This window comes from Arvicola amphibius, chromosome 3, assembly GCF_903992535.2.
Source record: "Arvicola amphibius chromosome 3, mArvAmp1.2, whole genome shotgun sequence".
Classification (NCBI taxonomy): Eukaryota; Metazoa; Chordata; class Mammalia; order Rodentia; family Cricetidae; genus Arvicola; species Arvicola amphibius.
In genome coordinates this window covers 54,417,374-54,439,536 of record NC_052049.1, presented here as the reverse complement: position 1 = coordinate 54,439,536, position 22,163 = coordinate 54,417,374, and the positions used below count along the sequence as shown (strand labels likewise).

Here is a 22,163-nt window from a genome sequence, read left to right as displayed (position 1 = left end):
ACAAACAAAAACAAAACAAAACAAAACAAGAAAAAGACAAATTTAAAAATATACCCTGGCAGCATACATTTTTATGCTGTGATATTTAAAATGATAAAAACACAAAATAATATTCTTACTTTATTTGATGCAGTCTGATAGTTTCTATTCAGTTATATTTCATTTAATTTTCAAGAAGTGATAGTGAAGATCAACTACTTAGATTTAATAAGCCCGTGGTAGCAGCTGGCAATTTGAAAAAACATTGTTCTTGGTGGTCTGATAGGAACCATTTCGGGACTGTAGAAACACTAAGGTAAAACAATGAACTCTGCTGGGTAAAGGATGTGAATAATGGAACAGCCTGGGAAGTTCCAGCGTGGAGAGGGAGTGGTTGAGAAATGTGTCATGGCCAAAAGAGTCAGGCTGTGGAACTGGGGGTTTTCAGGTACAGAGGTAGTAATGTGGGAAACTGCAATGTGTGCTCAGAGAGGAGTGGGCACTCAGACTCAGGGGAGCGGTGAGTGAATGCATTGGAGTGTTAACAAGAGAACTGTCCTTGTTCTTACCTTGCTGGCTTATGTTACTGACAGTCAAGATTAAAAGGCATTAACATCTCAAAAGATCAAATCTCTGTTCTGCCATTTGAGTTTTCTCTTTGTCTTGGATATTGCTAATGGAATAGAAGAACAGGAAAATGAATCCCAAATATTTAGTATTATCTGGAATCGTCAGTTCCTACTATAAGGTTTAAGTGACTGTTTTAAGTAGCCCTCGTATGTTTGGGTAGGACCTGTCTAGTCAAATGTAATGTGCAGGCTTTTGTTTGTGTTGTTTGTTTTTAATATCTTACGATTTGCTCACACACTTTGTTGTGACAGTGCAATTTACAAGATACATTATGTTGTTGAAGAAACAAGATTTTCCTGGGGGTCAGAAAGACTTTTATTTTTTTCTTAAATGAGTGATTTTAAGGTATGTAAAGAGTATTATAAGAGTTCAAGTTAATTACAGAAGAATTTGTATGTAATAAGGTAATTTTAGGTAGGCTTAATCTGTGTACAAGACTTGAGAACAAAACAAAAAAATGAGATCTGTTTTTCCTTGAGACATAGGACCTTGCTAAGTAACTGATTGGCTATCACAGGGTACTGGCATTACAGGTGTGTAAAACCACATCCTGTAAAGCCTCTAACCCTTCCTGAATGGTATTATAGGAGTATAGATGAAACTCAACAGCAAAAACCCAGTCAACAGTATATGAATAAAATTGTGTATCTAGAATCTTTCTTTAAGGTCAAAAAATCTTAAAATTTACAGTACATTTTCTCCTTATTTCAACACCCTCCTCCTTTCCTTCCTCTTCTCTCCCTCTCTCTCTTCTCAAGCCTCCTTCTGTATGAGAGAGGTTTATCATGTGGCCTGGGACTTGTGATCCCTACTTTGAGTGTTAGGAGCGTGCTACTGCCCTCACTTGACTTTATGTTCTTAATTTAGCAGTTCATACTTATCAGTAGCCTTCCCTGTCCTTGTAAATCACGTGTGGTGGTCGATTTTGTGTTCCCAAGTGTCCAAGGAAGGAGGGGGGGAGAGCACGGGACTAACTCTTGTTCCTTGTTTTTGTTTCTTAAAGTTTTGAGAAAAGAGGATGGAGTAATTGGCATATATCTTTTTAATAGTTTGACTTTTTCTTTTACTTTAATTTTATTTTTTTATCTTTTTTTTAAACTTTCCAGACATCTATAAGAATGGATCTTAAATCCATTATGGCCTTTGTATAGCAAAAATAATTTTTAACTCATAAAACTGAATTTTATTTATACTTTTCTCTTTAATGTAGGCTGATCAATTTTTTCTCATTGTTTTTCATTAGAAATTAAAATTGTTTGTGAAATCTAGAAAATGTCTAATCATTCTTTTATCCTTATATGGTCAACCCTTGCAGTTTTTCCAGCTTTTGAAAAGTCATCTTAATCTCTGTGAAAACTAATATTACTATAAAATTAACTCTGCCCAAGGAGTATCTTTTTGTGAATGTGTGTGTGTTTGTAGTGTGTGTTTTTATGTATGTATGTTTGCACATATTCAGGAAGGGTGTGTGTTCGGGTGCAGGTAGTTGTGTGTTAGTGTGTTTGTGGAGGCCTGAGATTGATATCGGTGTCTTTCTCGATAGCTCTCCACCTTAGACTGTAGCAGGGTCCCTTGCTGAACCTGGAGCTTGTAGTCCAGCTAGCCCACTTGCTTTGGGGATTCCCTGTCTACTTGTTCCTTCCCAGGTTCTGGGATTATCCCACCCACCTGGTTTTTACGTGGTTTCTGGGGACTCAACATCACACTGGGCTTCACATTTGCTAGGCAAGCCTTTAACCCACGGAGCCATCTCTCTAGCTCTGGATATTTTCTTTCAGTATTCTGTAAAACATGAAGAGCTCTTTCACATTCTTTGAAATGAAAGGGTTAGTACCAAGTCCTAAAACAGAAAGGTTGTGAAAACTGACAGCTTTTTGTAAAACTGCCAAACAAGAATTAGAATGGAAATGAAATCAAAAGCTGTGTTTTAGGATCATGGATAACATGCAGTTTTCATTACTGTATAGAGGTAGTTAAAGTCATTGTTACCATGTCTTCAGTCTAATGGCATATCTGGATCCACGTGGCCACACACTGCAGCGTCCAAAAGACCGTGAAAGAGCTTGCCCTTGACTTTATCGTAGAAGGACTTGTTCCTAGTTCCACATTGTTTTTAGTTGTTGAGTCTTAATAAAATAGTGCTCAAACATCCTGGAAGTATAGCTCAGCAAGCTGAGTCCTGGACGCAGGAGACAGGGCGACGGGAGCCTTAGCTCTGACAGGTATTTTCATGACTAAAAGTGCTCTGTGCTTCACAATGAGTTTGTGACACCGCACCATACTGTAAAATCAGCTGAAAGAATTTGAGTGAATTAAGTCCCATTTTTAGTATACAGAAAAATCCCAATTTCTAGTAATTTGGATATGTCAGTTATTTTTTTTTTTTTAATGTAGGTAGATTGTTAGATTCTTTTTTGTGCTTAAGTATGCCTCAGGTTTACTTGGGAACTTATTGCTTTCCTGTTTTAAATGTTTGTGAGAAGTCTCAGGGTTATTCTGTAAGGTATCTCTGTGATTTGGAGTTTTCATCTCTGGTACTTTCAGTTTTTCCTATTAGGCTCTTAATAATGATCACTAGTAAATTATCTTGAATGGAATTAACTATCAAAGATCTCAATATTTCAACTTAGAAAATATTACCGTGTCCTCCAATATTCCTAAACTTAGGAAGTTACTTTGACCTACCATCCCTTTAGGTTTTTGTATGCTGCTTTCTTGTGTGTTCTCTTGTAAAATGCTGTTGTTTCCTATCTGACTCTGCTGTTTCAAATGTCTGTCTTCTGAATTTTAACATAGAAATGTGAGTGGTTTGCTTAATTGTCCTGCCAGCTTCCATCATACTTAATAAGGAATCTACCTACTCTCAGCATTAACCAGGGATCACTGTATAGGTTCAACTGAGAAGAGCTAGGCATGGTGTTACACACCTTTAGCTCCAACACTAAAGAGGCACATCTCTGAGTTCAAGGCCAGCCTGGTCTATAGAGCAAGTTCCAGGAGAACAAAGAGAAACCTTTACTCAAAACAAAAACAAAAAAACTGAGTGAAAAGACTCTCGTCATCCTTTAACCCAACTTTCTTAAGATGTGCTGTTGATTAAAAAAAGCAAAAATAGTTCTAGATCTTGCAGGATGCCCATTTATCTTCTCTGCTGATAATAATAGATATTATTTTGTTAAATCTTTGACAAGTTCATGCATGTATGCTATGTATTCTGAATATATTCACCCCGTTGCCCTCTCCTGTATCCTCCCTTCCCAACTAATTTCCTCCTGCTTTCATGTGTTATTTGTGTGTGTGTTCCTGCACATAAAAGCGTGTAGGTAGTCAGTGCTGCTGTGTGTTCATTCTTGATGAGATTGCCCTTGTCATATCTAGGAAGCAGCATTTTGTAGGACTCCTATCCTCTAGACGGTGATTCTCAACCTTTCTAATGCTGTTTATGTTGTGGTGACCCCGCAACCATAAAGTTATTTTTGTTGCTATTTCATAATTTTAATTTTGCTACTGTTATGAATCCTAATACAAATATTTTTGGAAATAAGGGTTTGTCAAAGGTGTCACAACCCATAGGTTGAGAACCACCTTTCTAGCACTGACCACTGTTTTTGCTTCTCTTTCTTCGATGTTTCCTGAGTTTTGGAGGGGATGATGTAGATGTCCAGTTAAGCGTTGAGCATTCAACAGTCGTTTATTTTCAGCATTTGACCAGTTAAGAATCTCTGTGTTGAAAGCCAGCCACTTTAAAAGGAAGCTTCTCTGGCCAAGGTGGATTGCAGTGTTAATCTAAGGCTATAACTACAAACATTTAGAATGCAGTTTGGTTACGTATCTATTTAGCTTAATATAAGTAAGCTACAGAATTGTAATTGTGGCTTTTCATTTTTTATTTTGTTAACATTAAATATATGTGTATGCATTACTATTTCAATGTTAATGTAGGGTAAAGATACTAATGACATCTATATAATGACTGTCTAATTTTATTTTGTGACAAATTAGAGTATTCTGATAAATCAGTATTTAATCCATAGGTGAAGTTACAGGCTTTTAATGTGGCAGGAAGCTAGTCCAAAGAATATTTTCAAAGATGGTAGAGTTTGCCATGATGCAAAAGTATATAATGGAGCTAGAGAGGTGACTCAGTGGTCAAGAGCATTAACTGCTCTTCCAAGAGGGTCTGGGTTCTATTCCCAGCACCTACATGGCAGCTCACAGCCATCTATAACTCCAGTTCAGGGATCTCATGTTTTCTTCTGGCCTCTGGGCACCAGGCATGCACGTAGTACACAAACACGCATGCAGGCAAACACATAACAAAATACAAAATATACAAGTTTATTTTGGGGATCACATACATAAAGTGTGTGTGTTGTGTGTGAGTGTGTATGTATGTGTACAAAAAAAAGGAAAAAGATGAGAAAGAGACTTTAAAGCGCTGCCATGTTTCTGGGAAGACCAATTGTGAAAGTTGTCTTTCTGAATTGCTTAATTTCTCTAAAATGAGTACATTTAAGTTTTAATGTTTTCTCTTGAGATTTAAGAATAAAGGTATTTAAACAATGTTAATAGCTATAGTATAATACTACCACACCCAGTAACTGTTCATACATACAGTTTTATAGGCATTTGTATCAGTTTTAGCTTCTACATGTAAAATCTTAGTTCATTATTTTCAAGATTGACTAAAGAAGTAGTTACTGTACTTGTCCAGCAAAAACTGCTTTAAATGTAAGGATTATTGGCAGTTATCAGAATCTTAATGCTATCTGCATCTTTATGGGGAAAAGCTCTAAAGGAATATTTGACTAATGGAACGTTCTACAACTGTGAAATGATAGAGCATGTGTTGAACTTGGAGCCGCTGAGAGCTCTTAGTTCAGGGAACCTAAATGGATGCTCAGTGATTACTTGGAAAACTGTTTTTAATACTTCATAATTTTTCTAAAACATTCAAATTTAGTACAAGCTTGGTTATTGGTAGATTCCTTATGCATGTCTCTTGTCATCCTTTAAGATGATGAAAACCCTGCATTTTACTTTTATTGTATTTAAATCTGATAAGTTTTGACATCATTACATGTTTGCTGTAGTATTTACACTGTTAACTTTTAATTGAAATTTTTATAAGCTAACCCTCCTTTTAGTTATTGGGCACTTCAGTCTCTGGAATACTTATGCAGAAAGAATCTGCGTCTCTGAAGATCTGTCTGATGAGGGGGAAAGGGACACTTGAGATGTCATTTTGGAACATTTCCCCTGTGCTTAAAAGTACAGACCTACACGTTGAGGGTCAGGATATAGCATATTGCTGCTCCTGAAAGACGTGGTCTCTCTGTTACTTGATTTTCTAGCTTGTAAGGAAAAGCTGGCCTCTACTGTACCAGATTAAAATTTGTCATTATTCTTTAAAAAAAAAAAAAAAACCTTTTATTTCATGTGTATGAATGCCTGGCTTCATGCATGCATGCACACCACACACTTGCCTGTGGAGGCCAGAAGAGGGATCCTTTGTTACAGACTGTTGTGAGCTGCCATGTGGATTTTGGTAAACAAATCCTCGGGTCTTCTAAGAGCAACACATGCTCTTAAGTGCTGAGCCATCTCTCTAGCCCCCAGGTTTGTTTTGGAATTACCTCCTCCTAAACTCTAATACAGTCATTAGTTCTTCAGAACATGTGATGGTGTAAGGTAAAAGGAGTAGAGATTAGCGAGGACTATGAGAAAGTGAAGGGAACATATACTTCCTAAACACATTGTTTTTAAAATCTTCTAGTCAAGGAAAGATATCTATAGCCTGATCTTTTATTTATTCTGCAAGCCTCCCCCTTTTATTAAAGCAATTGTGATATTTTAGCTAGGTCATACACAGTTTTGAAATGCATTGCCTCTTGGCTACAGCAGGAAGAAGACTAGATCATAGTATGATGCTGGGAGAAATTAATAAAGATTAGTTGTTCTCAATTGTAAGCCCATATCAGCACCACCTAGAGAGCTTGTTAAAAAGAAAACACAGATTGCTGGGTTTCCTTTACCCTCAGATTTTTATTCAGTGGGTCTGAGTGGGCTCACTAATTGTTCTAATGAGTTTGCAATGAGGCTGCTGCTGGTGTAGACACCTTACTGAGGGATGCCGCATTGCACCAGTGAAACTCACAAAAGTGAAAACTTTTGTCTATTCAGAAAGCTTACCTGATTCCTAAAGTGTCTGTCTCCCAGTCCCTCCCAGGCTCTTTCCTTAGGCATGATCCACACACTTTAAAGTTAGAAAAACCATGATACAAACTGGGGGCAGGAACACCTGGTTTAGCTGCCGACCTATTCTTTATAAGCTAGAAGATCCAGGACAGCCAGAAACTGATCCCTATGAACCTGATTGTTTTTAGCCACCCTAACCAGGTATGACAATTTCCTATTCAAGGTTTTTGCTTTCTGGCATTTTTAATGTATTGTTATTAAAACTTCTTGAGATGGCATTGACTTCTGACGTTTTCTGCATTAGGAGGAAATATGATTTCATTATAAATTACTGATTTTGATTAGTTTTAAGTTGTGTGTCATAAATATTAGGCTTATTGTTGTGTGACTAACTAGCAAGATTTTACTGGCTTAAAACACCAGTAATTTTTATTTAGAATTTTTGTGGGCCAAGAGTCTAGGCATTGACAATTAACTGAATCTTCCTCATAAGGCAATCCAGGTGGAAGCTAGGCTTGGGATGATAGACATTTTCTCTTGTATTCCTGTAGTTTTCAACAGAATTAATTTCTTTGCTTGCTGTGTCTTTCAAACCTGTCAAGGAGAATCTTTTGATTGGCCATTTGCCTGCATAGATCCAGACCACTTAGGATAATAATCTTCTTTTTGATTAATTCATGGTCAGCAAATTTGTGTTTATTATTTGTGTGCACCCCCTACTCAGGTTCACCCACTCTCTAAAGCAGTGGTTCTCAACCCTCCCTTTAATACAGTTCTTCATGTTGTGGAGACTCCCCCCAACACACACCATAAAATTACTTTCATTGATATTTCATAACTGTAATTTTGCTTATGAATCATAATGTAAATATCTGTGTTTTACAGTGGTCTTAGGCAACCCCTGTGAAAGGGTCCTTTGACATCCTCCCCTCAGGTTTATGGAGAAAGTGTCCATCAGGGAATGGCCTTGGAGGCCATCTTAAAATTGGCACATCATACCCAGTACCCATGGTTCTTTTTTCCAAGTCTTTAACATTTAAGAATAGCCTTCTGTATTTCTACTCCAAACGAACTGGTACTCTATGCATCCCAGATCTTCCCTTACAGTTTTATTTCATTTACTGGGTACTATGCCTTTTGTATTTTAACAACACATCCTTCTACAGTATAATTTCCTGTGAAGGGCTAGATAGAATACAAATTTTTTCAGATGCTATATTATATGTGTGAAATTGTTCTCTCCTAGTTGTTGAGGGTCTTATATAGAAAAACAACTTTCTCTTACTTTTCTCAAGTCCTGCACTTACTCTGTTCTATCCAGTTTTCAGTGCTGTTGAAACTTGATTGTTTCTCTTCTTGTTTCTTGATGTGTGGTGCTGATGCTCCGGGCCTTCGTGATGATAGTTCATGGGGCGTTTTTCCTGAATGCTGTTGTTTATTCATCCGTTCATTTGCAGTTCTGTGGATTAACCCAGGGCCTCCCACAGGCTAGGCAAGTGCTCTGCTCCTGAGCTGTATGCCCAGCTCCGCTGTTTGGTTTTACTTTTTAATCATTTGTTCTTTAGTATTTTAGTGGGCAACTCACCTCCCTAAATTTGCAGAGTTCCTTATATTTTTAAGGAATAATTTCCCTCCCTTTCTCCCTACTTCCCAAGCCAAGGTCTTACTCGGTAGCCAATGCTTTAAACTATCCTGCCTCAGCTTTCTGAGTGCTGGGATTACAGCTATGTTCTGCCATGCCTGACTAGAAATATTTTCTTGCCCATTTTCTCTTTGCTCTTTATGAACTGCCTGTTTGTTGGATGGTAGACTTCATTCTTGCATGCTCTTTTAATTTCTTTAAAGAAGATTAATTGCATACACATACCTCATAGCATTCTGAGAAAAGGTAAGTGTATTTCCCATTACATTCATGGGGAGAGGGTTTTTGTTTTATTTTTAGGGGAGCTGGTTCCATTTGTAGCCTTTTTTCTTAATGCACCCGTTTCAAGTACTGCTCCTGTTTGTGGGAAAGGTAGTTGATGTTAGGGCTGAGGTAGAGATCCCGTTGCTCTCTATTGAAATTTCAGCCCACCCCCAGTTTTAAGTCCCACACCTTCCACTCTTTGCAGTCACCTTGCTTCTGCTCTGACCTGCAGTTGCTCACTTAGCTCTCTTTTTGCTAATATTTTCACACTTCTTGTTTTGCCAACTCAGGTACTAAATAATTTGTTTTCCATATTCGAAAATTTTACTTTCTGTTCTTTGATATTATAGATTTATACCTTCTTTTTACTTCACTTTAACTTGAATGGAATTTTTAAAAAGGAAGATAAATGTGTGTCATTAATTTACCATGTTTGATCAGCCTTTGGGTCTTGAATTTATATAAGGCATCTTTCAGAATGTGTTGATAGTATTAATTAATTGTCTGGAGTTTGACTAACTCTAAAATCTCTGACTAACATCTGAAAACTCAAGCCTAATTTAAGTACATTTTAAAATTAAAAACTTAAAATTGGGGGATGGAGTGATGGCTTCGTGGTTAAAAGCACTTGTTGATCTTTCAGAGGTTCTCTTTCAGTGGACCTGGGTTCGATTCACAGCACCCACATGGTGGCTCACAACCAGCTACAACTCCCCAGCAGATTCAGGGGATCCAGTGCCCTCTTCTGGCCTCCTTGAGTACCAGACACACATGGTACATGGACATATTTGAAGACGAAACACTGATACATATAAGTAAAATAAAAATAATTTAGAGAGAGAAAGAACATACACCACCATGCTTGACTATTTAAAACAAAACAAAAACTAAAAACAGCCATCAGCATTAGAGTAACTTGTTCTCCCTACTGTGCTAGACAAACTGAAGTTCAGGTTGCCCTCAACGCCCTTGTTTTTTTTTTTTTGGATTTATTTGTTATGTATACAGTGTTCTGTCTGCATGTATACCTGCAGGCCAGAAGAGGGCACCAGATCTCATTACAGGTGGTTGTGAGCCACCATGCGGTTGCTGGGAATTGAACTCAGGACCTCTGGAAAAGCAGTCAGTGCTCTTAACCTCTGAGCCATCTCTCCAGCCCCTCCCTGAGTGCTTGTTAAAAAAACAAAAAGCACTTAGTTTATGTCATGAGCCATGCTAGGCACTGGCAATACAAGGAGGAGTAGATAGGCATGTAAACAAAAACTCTTATTGCTATGATTTAAAAACTGCAAGAGGTTTACACTGAGTTTGGGCATGCAGAAAAGGAAGTTTCTTGGATGGTCAGGTGTTTCATATAGCCAGCTAAGGTTGAGTTGAGACTTAACACACAAACATAAATTGGAGGAAGATGTGAATAAGACGGTTAGGACATTTTAGGTGGGAAGATAGTGTGGGTAGTTTCAGAGTATAAGGATTCTTGTTAGAAAGGAAAGGTGGGTAAGAGAGATGTGAGCAGCAGGCTATCTGGGGCCAGTTCCTGACTGTCATGTTAAGAGGATTGTACGTTTCCCTTAGGCTAGTGGTTTTCATGTATTTTTTATGTGCCCATATCCATAAAAGATTTGAAGCATTTTTCTTCATACATATGTATTTATAAATTATATGTCCTATGTGTGTGTATATTTATATAAGCACATTTTGTGTAATAGGCACATAACTTTTGTAATAGGCATATTTATATATAATAAAATATAAAAGTAGACATGAAAGGAGGGGAAAACTGAAGCTACTGCTCTGAGTGATGGTGACCAGTAGAACAGTTTCCAATGTTATTACCAGCCTTGCATTTTAGATTTGCCATTCAGACTACAGTGTGGGGAAGTGTTATATTTGAGAGAGGATATGTGTATAAGAAGTAACTGGGATCGAAAGATACTTAAATTTAATTCCAAAGTAGGTTCATTGCCACAGTTTAGTCAGGAATAATTGTTTGAATTAAAACACTACCCTAGGGCATGGACTCAAGAGATTTAAGTGGTGATTGTCTTTTAGAGTTGACATAAACTAGATAGATTTGGAGACTAGGGGAATAAAGAAGTTGACTTTTGTAACCATGAATTGAGGAGTGAGGCAAGTTTACATTGGAAAGAGGTGGTGATTGACTAAAAGTTGATGTATATGGTCATCTGCATTGGGGATATCTTATAATTGGTTATTCAGGTCTGATATTTAGTAAAAGCAGAACTTGGCTAGGAACTGAGTTTTGGGAATCATTAGAATATATAAGTATTGGTTGATGCTATGAATGTGGATGAGCTCATTCAGGGTATTTATAGAAAAGAACAGGCTAGGCTTCTCTGGGAATCATTTTAGGAGTAGGCAGAAGAGCTGAGAGAACGTCAGGTAAAAGCACATGTCACACAGATTAAGAAAATGAGCTTGAAGAAAGGAGTACCTGGGACCAGATGAGCAGAATGACCAAGTGAGGTAAGGGGTGTCGGTGAATTTGAATTAGGTTTTTAAAGGCTTTACCTTTTCACTCTTTGCAGCCTACACTGGAAACCAAACTGCTGCAGAGTGAGGGAGCAGGATGAAACAGATTAGAAACGTAGATGTCTACTTGAAGGAAATGTATTTGGGGGCTAGTAAGATGGCTGTGATAAGGGCACTCACATAAGGGCCCAAGTTCAGAACCTCAACATCATGTGAAAATGGTTAGAGACTTGTAACCTCACTAGGTTATAGCTGAAGTTAGGAGGGTCCCTGGGCTTGCTGGCTAACAGCTGGTTCCAGGTTCAGTGAGAGACCCATCTCAAATAAACCAGAACATGAAAGAGCAGAACACCTACCAAGCACTCATTCTCTCTCCCTCACAAGAATATCTGTGAAATATATTCAAAATTCTCTAAGGTTCAGGAACTTGAATTTTGTCCACAAAAATATGAACAAACATTCTGTGAGGAGAAATAACTAACAGGAGATATTTTAAAAATAATAAATGGATAATTGTTGAAGGTGGGGCAGGATGTGATGTGGCACATGGGTGACGTGGTTAGCAGTAAGAGAGATGGAAGTCATGGCTATATTGTTTGTACCCTGAAGGATAGGAGACACTTGGGAGCTTTTTAGTTCGTCGACTCCTTTTTTTTCAATTTGTTTACTGGTTCATCTAACCTATAATGTGTCAGGCACTGTTCTAAATATATGAGATCCATCTCAGCAAAGCTTGGCCTTTATGACTGTTATGTTCTAGTCACTAGAATCTAGTGAATGAACAGTGACACAGCCATCTTCTGAGTGTAGAGAATGTGGTTACTTAAAGAGCCTTGGAAAGGCGGAAAATGGGAGCGATTGCCAGCCATGACCATGACCAGGGCCCAAGTGAGCTGTGAAGTTTTGAGGTCTTTGAAAGCAGTCTAAATGTAGGTAACTGCTGTGCCAAGTAGGTGGAAGAACTTTCATGGTTTCCGTTCTATTAAAACATGAAAGGACTCTGTCTAATTTTTTTTTAGTGTTCTGTTCAGGTTTTTTGTTTTGATTTGTGTTTTGAGACAGGGTCTTAGTCTTGTAACTGGGTGGCCTGAAATTTGCTGTGTAGATGAGGCTGGTCTCAAACTCAATAGAAATCTGCCTGCCTCTCTCCCCCAGTTTCTGGGTTAAAGGTATGGGCTACCACACCTGGCCTCAGTTCCATCTTAACATTTTCCCTTTAGTTGCCTGTTTTCTTCTTAGAGCCATTCTGTAATCTTGGAAGATAAACTTCATAAAAAATAGTCTGCTGGAAAAAGCATCAATCCCTTCTTTTCCTCCCTTCCTCTTTCCTATTCTCCCTGTAACTGGAAATAGGCTCTTTTTGGATAGTTGAAGCTGCCCCCACTCTGTGGTCCAGGCTGGCCTTGAATTCATATTCCTCCTGCCTCAACCTTCTAGATGCTGGGATTACTGGTGTGCATCAGCATGCCTGACTCAGATAGCTGACTTGCCCTTTCCATACTTTTCAGACATCAAACCTATAGTCCGTTTTCTACTTCTGTAGTGTTCTGTTCATGACAGGACAACTTGAGCTGGTTCTTTAAATGTTTATGTTAAGAAGCATGGTAGAAAAGAAATATTCAATTGCTTTTTAAAACTTTAAATAATAATGATGACAATATAATATAGGAACCAAAATAATGTAAAGTTTTTCTTTTTTTTTTTTTTTTTTTTTTTTTTTTTGGTTTTTCGAGACAGGGTTTCCCTGTAGTTTCTAGAGCCTGTCCTGGAACTAGCTCTTGTAGACCAGGCTGCCCTCGAACTCAGAGATCCGCCTGCCTCTGCCTCCCGAGTGCTGGGATTAAAGGCGTGCGCCACCACCGCCCGGCCAAAATAATGTAAAGTAAAAGCTACCACACATTTTGAGATTTTTAAAAAAATTTTTTCTTTGGTTTTTCGAGACAGGGTTTCCCTTTGTAACAGCCCTAGAGCTGTCCTGGAACTAGCTCTGTAGACCAGGCTGGCCTCGAACTCACTGAGATCCACCTGCCTCTGCCTCCCAAGTGTTGGGATTAAAGGTGTGCGCCACCACTATTTGACGATTTTAAAAGAAAAATTTAACAAATAATTACACACAATCTGCATAGACACAGAGGAAACAAAAATGCATATGGCCCTACCCTTATGGAGTTTACGGTCTAGAGGTGGAGGCAGGCATTATGATTAATGTTTGCAAGATATATTTCTATTTTTTTTAACTTACATGTGTCTATATTTTAAATGGTTTTACCATAAGTGTCATAGTTTTATTTAGGTAATAAATAATTACAATATAACCATTTGATAATCTCTGCCTTTTTACTGGAATATTTAGATTGTTTACATTTAATTTGATTGGGATTTACTTTATAATCTTTAGGTTTTTTGTTTCCTCTCTGCTTTATTTTAGATTTCTTAAATGATTGTTTTTACCTTTTCTGTTATTATTTGATAGTTATTTAGTTTTTTATCAGTTTTATTTTTATTTATATGTATATGGAGGGTGTGCAGGTGTGTGGAGACCAGAAGAGGACGTTGGGACCTCTAAAGCTAGAGCTATATGTGGATGAGGGCCACCTATCTTGAGTGCTAAGATCCATAACTCTGGTCTTCTGGAAGAGCTGGAAGTGTCCATGCATATGGAGGCAGAGGTTAACATCAAGTTAACATCAGTTGTTGTCCACAGTTTTGAGATAGGATCTCTTATTGAACCTGGAGCTTACCAATTGGCTAGAATGGCTGGGCCAGCAAGCCCAAGAGTTCTTTCTGGCTCTGCACTCTCAGTGCTGCTGTTACAGGTGTGCACTGCTGTACTTAGCTTTTGTAAAATGTGGGAACTTTGAACTTAGGTCCTCATGGCTGTGGTGGTTTGAATGAGAATAACCCTCATATACTCAAATATTTAAATACTTTATCCTCAGTTGGTATAACTGTTTGGAAAGAATTAGGTGTGGCCTTTGTGTTACTGGAGATGGCGTTTGAAATTTCAAAAGTCAGAGAGTGTCTCAGTTTCTCTCTCTTTCTCTGCCTTATGCATGTAGATCAGGATCAAAGTCTATATGTCTGCCTGTCTCCTGCCATGCTCCCCACCATGATGATCATGGACTCCCCTCTGAAACTGTGAGGCATCAAATTAAATGCTTGTTTTATAAGTTACACTTGCTATGGTGTCTCTCTACAGCCTTAGGATAGTAACTAAGGCATGTGGTATGTTCTTAGTTACTTAGTTACCAAACCATATTCTCAACCTCTACAGTTTTTTTTTAAATCTGGAAAAAAATTAAATGTGTTATTTAACTGGTACATAAGACACCAAAGTTACACATTATTAAAATAAATTCTTAAAAATGTTTAATATTAAAATACTAAAATGATATTTTAGTGTATTTCTTGTATGATTAGGTTAATGAGAAGGGGAAATGCATTTGCATGTAAGGTTTAGCATATGTATAGCATATATGTATAGCATATCTGTCTATGATTGGTTGAAATCATAATGGGAAACCTATGGATGTGGAAGGCCTACTTCATAGCACCATTCTTCCTTTGTGCTATTGTTGTATGTTTTATCTCTGTTAGTGTTATGAGCCCTACATTAATATTGTTATTTTTACTTCAGCTGTTATCTTTTAAAGAGATCTTTAAAATAAAAAAATTTCACGTATCTTAGTTACTTTTCTTTTGCTGTGAAGCAACATAACTTACAAAAGAGTTTATCAGGTTTGTTTACAGGTTCAAAGTTAGTCCATGACTGTCATGGTGGCCACAGGCATGGTGCTGGAGCAGGAGCAGTAACAGTAGCTGAGAGCTTCCATGTTGAGATAACGACCATGATACAGAGAGAAGAAAAGCCAGCTGGAAAGAAACCTCAAAGCTTTCCACCAGTGACACACCTCCTCCAACAAAGCCTTACCTTTTAATCCTTCCCACATCATTCACCAACTAGGAAGTAAGCATTTGAACATAGAAGCCTATGGAGCATTCTCATTCAAACCACCACACTCCATTCCCTGGCCCTCATAGGCCTGTAGCCTATCATAATACAAAATGCATGTAGTCTTTCCCAGTCTCAATACTGTTTAAAAGTTTCAACTTCTCAATTGGACATGGTGATGCACAACTTAATCCCAGTACTTGAAGGCAGAGGCAGGTGGATCTCTGTGAGTTTGAGGCCAGCCTAGTCTACAGAGTGTTCAGGACATCCAGGACTACACAGAGAAACACTGTCTTGAAAAACCAAAAAATAAAAATAGGTCCAAAGTTTCATTGAGAATCAAGGCAATCTCTCAACTGTAGCCCCCTGTAAACCCAAAAGAAAAATATATACTTCTGACATACAGTGGCACATGTATATCATCATCCCAAAAGAAAGAAATGAGGGCATAATGAGGAAATACCAGACTAAAGCAAGATGAAAACCCAACAGGGCAAACTCCAAATCCTGTAATTTCATGTCTAATGGCAAATGCCCTTCTAGTTTTGCTGACTGCAACACACTTCTTTCTCTTGGGCAACAAATGATGCTCACGTGGACAACTGCATCCACATAAAGCCAGAGAGAGCTTGGGAAGTAATTCTAGACAGAAAAGCTTGTCATTGTGACTAACAATACCAGCAATAGTAGATGTTAATAAATGTGTATGGAGGAATGAATAAGATGCTTCCATGTTTCATATTTAAAGATTATCACCTAGGAAAGTTCATTTTCATTGGGGTGGTTGAAACTGCTGGGAAAGGGCCTCATAAAGAAGTTTGACTTACTCAGTTCATAATTGTCTTTGCTGGAATGTTGTTGGCAGACATGTGATAACCCAATAATATAGCTTCAGTTACTGTGTAGGCTTTTTAAAAGTTACTTAAGGCCGGGCGGTGGTGGCGCACGCCTTTAATCCCAGCACTCGGGAGGCAGAGGCAGGCGGATCTCTGAGTTCGAGGCCAGCCTGGTCTACAAGAGCTAGTTCCAGGACAGGCTCTAGAAACTACAGGGAAACCCTGTCTCGAAAAACCAAAAAAAAAAAAAAAAAGTTACTTAAGTTTCATAAGATCTGTGTTAAGAACAGGAGTCTTATCTTATTGAGATTTCTATATGTTGATCTTTGAAATGCAAAATTTGATATCTAGTCCAAAGTGTCCCATATCTGCTTCAGCTGTTGGTTGGATTTCATAACATGACAGGAGGAATATGCAAATTTGACTAAAAATTAGCTTTATATATGTGGTAATACTTTGTAATTTTCCCATCACTTTTTCCTACTTTGATTTTATTTCTTCCTGGCGAAAACAACAATTTACCCTTCCAGCATTTATTGACTACCACTGCCTCCCCCTGGGCAAGGCATAGGTTTGGTGATAGCAGTGAACTCAGGATTCTACTATAATTCTTCCACTCAGTGATTCAGTATATGGCTCTAGCACCAGACTGTAGTGAATATCGGTGATTCAGTATGCCCAGCTAATTACATACCCTTTTCATCCATAGGTACCTCATCTTCAAATGGGGGGTGGTGATAGTAGCTGTTCACAAAGGTTGAGAAGATTATTGCAAATGGTGTTCAGAATCATGTGTGTTCAGAGGACAGACTCTGGAAATTGTTCATTGTGACCACAGATTTTACCACATCTTGTAAATATAGGCTTTTGTCTTTAGGCTTCAGAGCAGCATATTTAAGTGTTTCAGCTTGCATTATCTGATTTGTGACTTCCCTCTGGCATAAATGATTGAAGTTACTGAACAGTGTCTTGTGTGCATCTTGATTTATAAGATGAATAGGGTTGAGATGCCACTTAATTCCAACTGCAAAAGGTTAAAACTATCCAGATTTTCCTGTAACTATTAACCTTTTTGGTTCATTGTCTGGTACATAAGCCCTTCAGTTTTTATTATATTAGGTCTTTGACCTTTATTACACAGAATTAGTTTCTGCAGAAAAATTTTGATATTTTTTAAACAAGTATTACAAAACTGGAGAGTTGAAAGTAGAGTGTTGAGTCTGGGTGTTGTGCCAGTACTTGGGAAGTAGAGGCAAGATGATGGGGAGTTCTCGGTCATCTTCAGTAATAACCCTGGGACATGGCAACATACTAGTGGCTGCATCCATGATGGAAGTTTATGGGTCCTTTCTTATACAGGTACCCATATGTAACTGCTGTGATTTCATGATGGCATGAAATGCATGGCAGTGTCATCCAGAAGACATTTTATAGCATCTCTTCCCTGTCCCGGGGCTCTTCACATTCTTTCCACTTTGGTAACTCAGCGTTCAATAGTCACTCATTCTTGGCATAGTTGCTATTTCTTCATTAACTAATATCCCCTGGAAAAAGAAGCTACAATACTGACTTTTCGGACAAGATGCACCCCCTGGTGTAATAGTGGCATGACTATTGTTGGGGGTAAACAACTTTTTTCTTTTTGGATTTGAGGTCTGCTCAGCAAAAGGAATTAATGCCTGGCCCTGCAAACCTGGTCGAAAGTCCATGGCTAGCAGGTCATAGGCTTTAAGATGAAACTTACCATTGCTGTGCTGCTAAACAGATGTGTTATCAAACCGTCTTCTAAATATTATTGTTTATACTCAAAAATTAGTGCTGTTCTCAGCCTTGGTCAGAGAAGTTTCCATAGCACCCTCCTGGATGATGAAAGCCAGCCCTCAGAAATGAAGCTTTATTTCTCTGTGTCCTGCAGCCTAAAGGTGTGCTCTTCAGCTATAGGGTCCTGCCACTCAGTTCTAGCTGGCAGTCAGGTCAGTGTCATACAATACAATAGTGTGTATTGTTAGGGTCCCTGGGGTCCTTGGCCTACCACAAATGGGGAGGTATTTTATACTTGGCACTTGGATTTTTTCTTTAATAATATATGTCTTCTGGGAACAACATTATCCATCTGTGCAGGATAATTAAATCCATAATCTTAAACTTTTTTCACTAGCTTACAGAATATTAAGTTTCCATGTGGCTTTTTCATATATCTTTAGTTAGGTTAACTCCCACTACACACACACACACACACACACACACACACACACACACACACACACTTCACTTCCTTCTTTCCCCAAGCCCATTCCCACTTAAACCTTCCTAACTTAGTATTTCCTACTTTGCTTCCATATCGCTGTATTCTACTATTTTCCTGTTTAACCCCCTTCTTGTGGCCCCTTTCTGGAACTTTCTTATATTAAGTATAGGGTCTTGTTTGTAACCTCAGAATGGCTTTAAATATTCAGGAGGCATGGGCTGGAGAGATAGCTCAGAGGTTAAGAGCATTGCCTGCTCTTCCAAAGGTCCTGAGTTCAATTCCCAGCAACCACATGGTGGCTCACAACCATCTGTAATGGGGTCTGGTGCCCTCTTCTGGCCTGCAGGCATACACACAGACAGAATATTGTATACATAATAAATAAATAAATATTTAAAAAAAAAATATTCAGGAGGCTGCCTTAGCCAGCCCTTTGAGTACTGGATTTATAGGCCAGTACTCCCATGTCCTCCTGAGAACTAAAAGTCTTACTTTAGTGAATGGTTCTTATCCATTTCTATTCTGTAGTGGTAAAGAATTTAAGTTTTCAAAAACTTTGAACAGTTTGCATGCTATTAAATAAACACTTCAAAATTCCTCATCTGATAATCAAGAATGAATTAAAAACATTTGTAAAAAGAAAGTTTGTACTGAACATGTATAGTTCTTGTCAGAATTATAACTACAACATTTTTTTTTTTTTTTTTTTTTTTTTTTTTTTTTTTTTTTTTGGTTTTTCGAGACAGGGTTTCTCTGTGGCTTTGGAGCCTGTCCTGGAACTAGCTCTTGTAGACCAGGCTGGTCTCGAACTCACAGAGATCCGCCTGCCTCTGCCTCCCGAGTGCTGGGATTAAAGGCGTGCGCCACCACCGCCCGGCTAACTACAACATTTTAATTATGTTTCATTTGTAGTCTGTATTATAAGCAATCTAAAGATAAGGTATTTGGGAGGGTTGTGTTGGGGCTGGATGCAAATATTATACCACTTTATATACAGGACTTTGGATTTTTTACCCATGAGGGTCCTGGAGTCAATCTTCTGTGGATACAGAGAGACAACTTTAATAGCAGAAAAGTGAATACATTTAATACTGGAAATAGCATGGTGTCATTTTGTAGACTTTGCATTCTTCACCATATCCTGTCCCCTTTATAATGAAACAGTCTTTAATGTGCTGCAGTGTGTGATTGTTGTAGCATGCTGTGATTTGTACTGCTGTTCATCGCACCTTCATTGTTTAATTACGCCTTCTTCATTTTAATAATTTACTTTTCTCAAGTGTTCCAAAAGGACACTGAACTGAGACTTAAGAGTTCTTTTTGAATAATTTTGTCACAAGGTAAAATTTAAGTGTAGATATTGCCACTTTATTTAGTCTCCAGAGTATGGCTTTTATGTATCTAAAAATAACTTTTTTAAATGGTTGGATGAGATAACATCAATTGGGGTTTGGATAATATTTATTTAAATGTTCTAGAATACCTGCCAGGCACAAAGGCTTTAGTAGAATTGATGCTTTTCCTTATAAATTCGTTAAACAAGTGTCTGCACTTAGTTAGATCATCATCTTGTACACTGTGTTCACTTGAGAGCTGGTCTGAAAACCCTCTCTGGTTATAGATGATTGCCTTGCTTTCTTTCTTCTTAGGTGGTTGGTTTTCTTTCTGCTGATGGCATCTCTTAGGGTGAGCTCGCAGGTTTATAGTTAGCTAGAAAAGTAGCTGTAGACTTATTGTGGGGTAGTTTAGTGCTAGCTTTTTATACACGATGAATATAATTCTGAGCTGATAAAATTGATTGGAAAGGCTTACATCAGTGGAGATTTGGGGGCTGATTTCTTTTGAAAAGAAAGAAGCATTTTATAGGTAAGAGTGTCTTCAAGTCTATTTTCTTGATGAATCAAATATCCTGGAGCTATATAGTATTTTTAACTGGTACTAATTTTAAAAATTAAGGCATTTCATATTCTGTCAAGCCTAAAGTTTCATAGCTCAGATTTACTTTTATGTTTGTGTGAATGTATATATGTGTATATATGTACATGTGTATGAATATGTATGCATATGTATACATATACATGATCACAAAAACAGCATTCACAGTTTTTAAATACAGATAAATAAATTGGATTGAAATTGTTTGTTGAACCATGTTTTGATTTGATGAGTCAAATTACTTGTAATCTCACCACCGAGAAGTCTTTAAGCATTTTGGACTTATTTTATTCACTTACTAAGTATTTTCCATATGCCTGATATATCAGTATTTAAGTTGCTGGAGCACAGTAATTAAAACAAACAAAATTCTCTTATTTGAGAAAGACGAAGGAGTTATGATTTTTTAATATAGATGTTGAAAGGTCATATCTTAGCAAAGACCTCAAGGAGACATAAGAAGATGCTGGGAGGATCTGAGGGAAAAGAGCACTTTAAGCAAAGTCCTTTAGATAGGTGGTGGGGGGTGTGTATGTATGTGCATTGAAGGATGGGGTTGGTGTGTCTAAAACATCAAGAGGGCAAATGCTTCTAAAGCCAAAGAGGACAAGGAGCAAATGAAGTTAAAGGGTATGGTAGTTTGGGAAGGCCTGGGAGGTATGACCTTGAAGGCGATGTGTCATTTGAGGTGGGCTTTGAGCTTTTAAAAGAAAGCAAACTCTCTCTGCCTGTTTCTTGTGAGTCAGATGCAAGCTCTAAGCTATAGCTCTAGCGCCATGCCTGCCTGCCTGCCTGGCTATTCTGTGCTTTTCACTATGATGGAAGCTCACCCTCTCAAACTGTAAGCATCCCAATTAAATGCTTTCTTTTTTATGTTGTCTTCGTTATGATGTCTCTTTACAACAATAGAACAGTAACCAAGACAAAGTAGGAGCTGGAGCCACATCCAATGAGGGTTCTTCCTCCTAGCAGCATATGAGAATCACCTTGGAAACTTACAGATCATTCACTGGTGCTGTGCTGAAGGGAGGCTGGTTTCTGTTGTGCAGCCAGAGTTGAGAAACAGTAGCGAAACATCACTAGGCTACATTAGGAAGGAGATGTTGAAGCTGATGAAGAGTTTGGAGGAATTTTCCTACTGTCTCTGATTTTCTTGTTTTAAAACCATATGTATTAGGAAATTTCCCAGACATAGAAAAGTAGCTACTAACTCTTTTTCAATAGCCATCTGCATGTTACCATATTTGCTGACTTTATTTTTTTAACATTTTTATTTATTTATTTTTATTTTATGTGCACATTAGTCTGTGTGAAGATGTCAGATCCTCTGGAACTGGGATTATAGAAAGTTGTGAGCTGCCAAGAGGGTGTTGGGAATTGAACCTGGGTCCTCTGGAAGAGCAGCCAGTACTCTTAACCACTGAACCATCTCTCCAGCCCCCTGCTGACTTTATTTTGTCCCTTCTCCCAACCTTTTTCCTCTATAATATTTTAATGGCTAGTTTGGTTTTTACAAGGATCATTCTTGTTTCTGGGCTAAGAGAAATAAGAGACAGACAAGGCTTAAAAAATTCTCCCTCCCTCCCTCCCTCCCTCCGTTCCTTCCTTTCAGTCATGCAGACACAACATGCTATATTCATGTATTATGAACTACTTTTATTTATTATATTGAACATTTATATCATTGACTACTCTGAACCTCATGTTATAGTTAAATACTACATTAGAATGTGCCTAAGTTATTCTTAAACTATGAAACATTTTTAACTCATACCCTTTTGTATTAAGCCATGGTGATAGACCATGTCTTAGGGTTTCTGTTGCTGTATTTTATTAATACTTGACCAAAAGCAACTTGGGGAAGAAGGAGTTTATTTCATGTTAGAGCTTGTAGTCCATTATCCAGGGAAGGCAGGAATCTGGAGGCAAGAAATGAAGCAGGGCTTCCTCTCTTACTTAATTACTTAATCAGCTTGATTGCTTAAA

At 38.0% G+C, this 22,163-nt stretch overlaps 1 protein-coding gene across 3 annotated transcripts in view; it reads left to right on the top strand.

Annotated features, from left to right (window-relative positions):
• Positions 1 to 22,163, top strand: part of Homer1 (homer scaffold protein 1) — a 96,559-nt gene that overhangs the window by 4,928 nt on the left and 69,468 nt on the right. Inside the window, exon 2 of one of the 3 annotated variants that reach the window (XM_038322660.1) lies at positions 17,354 to 17,472. The exons of the other annotated variants lie outside the window; for them this stretch is intronic. The gene's annotated coding sequence lies outside the window, so the exon portion shown is untranslated. The remainder of the gene's footprint in view (positions 1 to 17,353; positions 17,473 to 22,163) is intronic. 3 annotated transcript variants of the gene reach the window in all.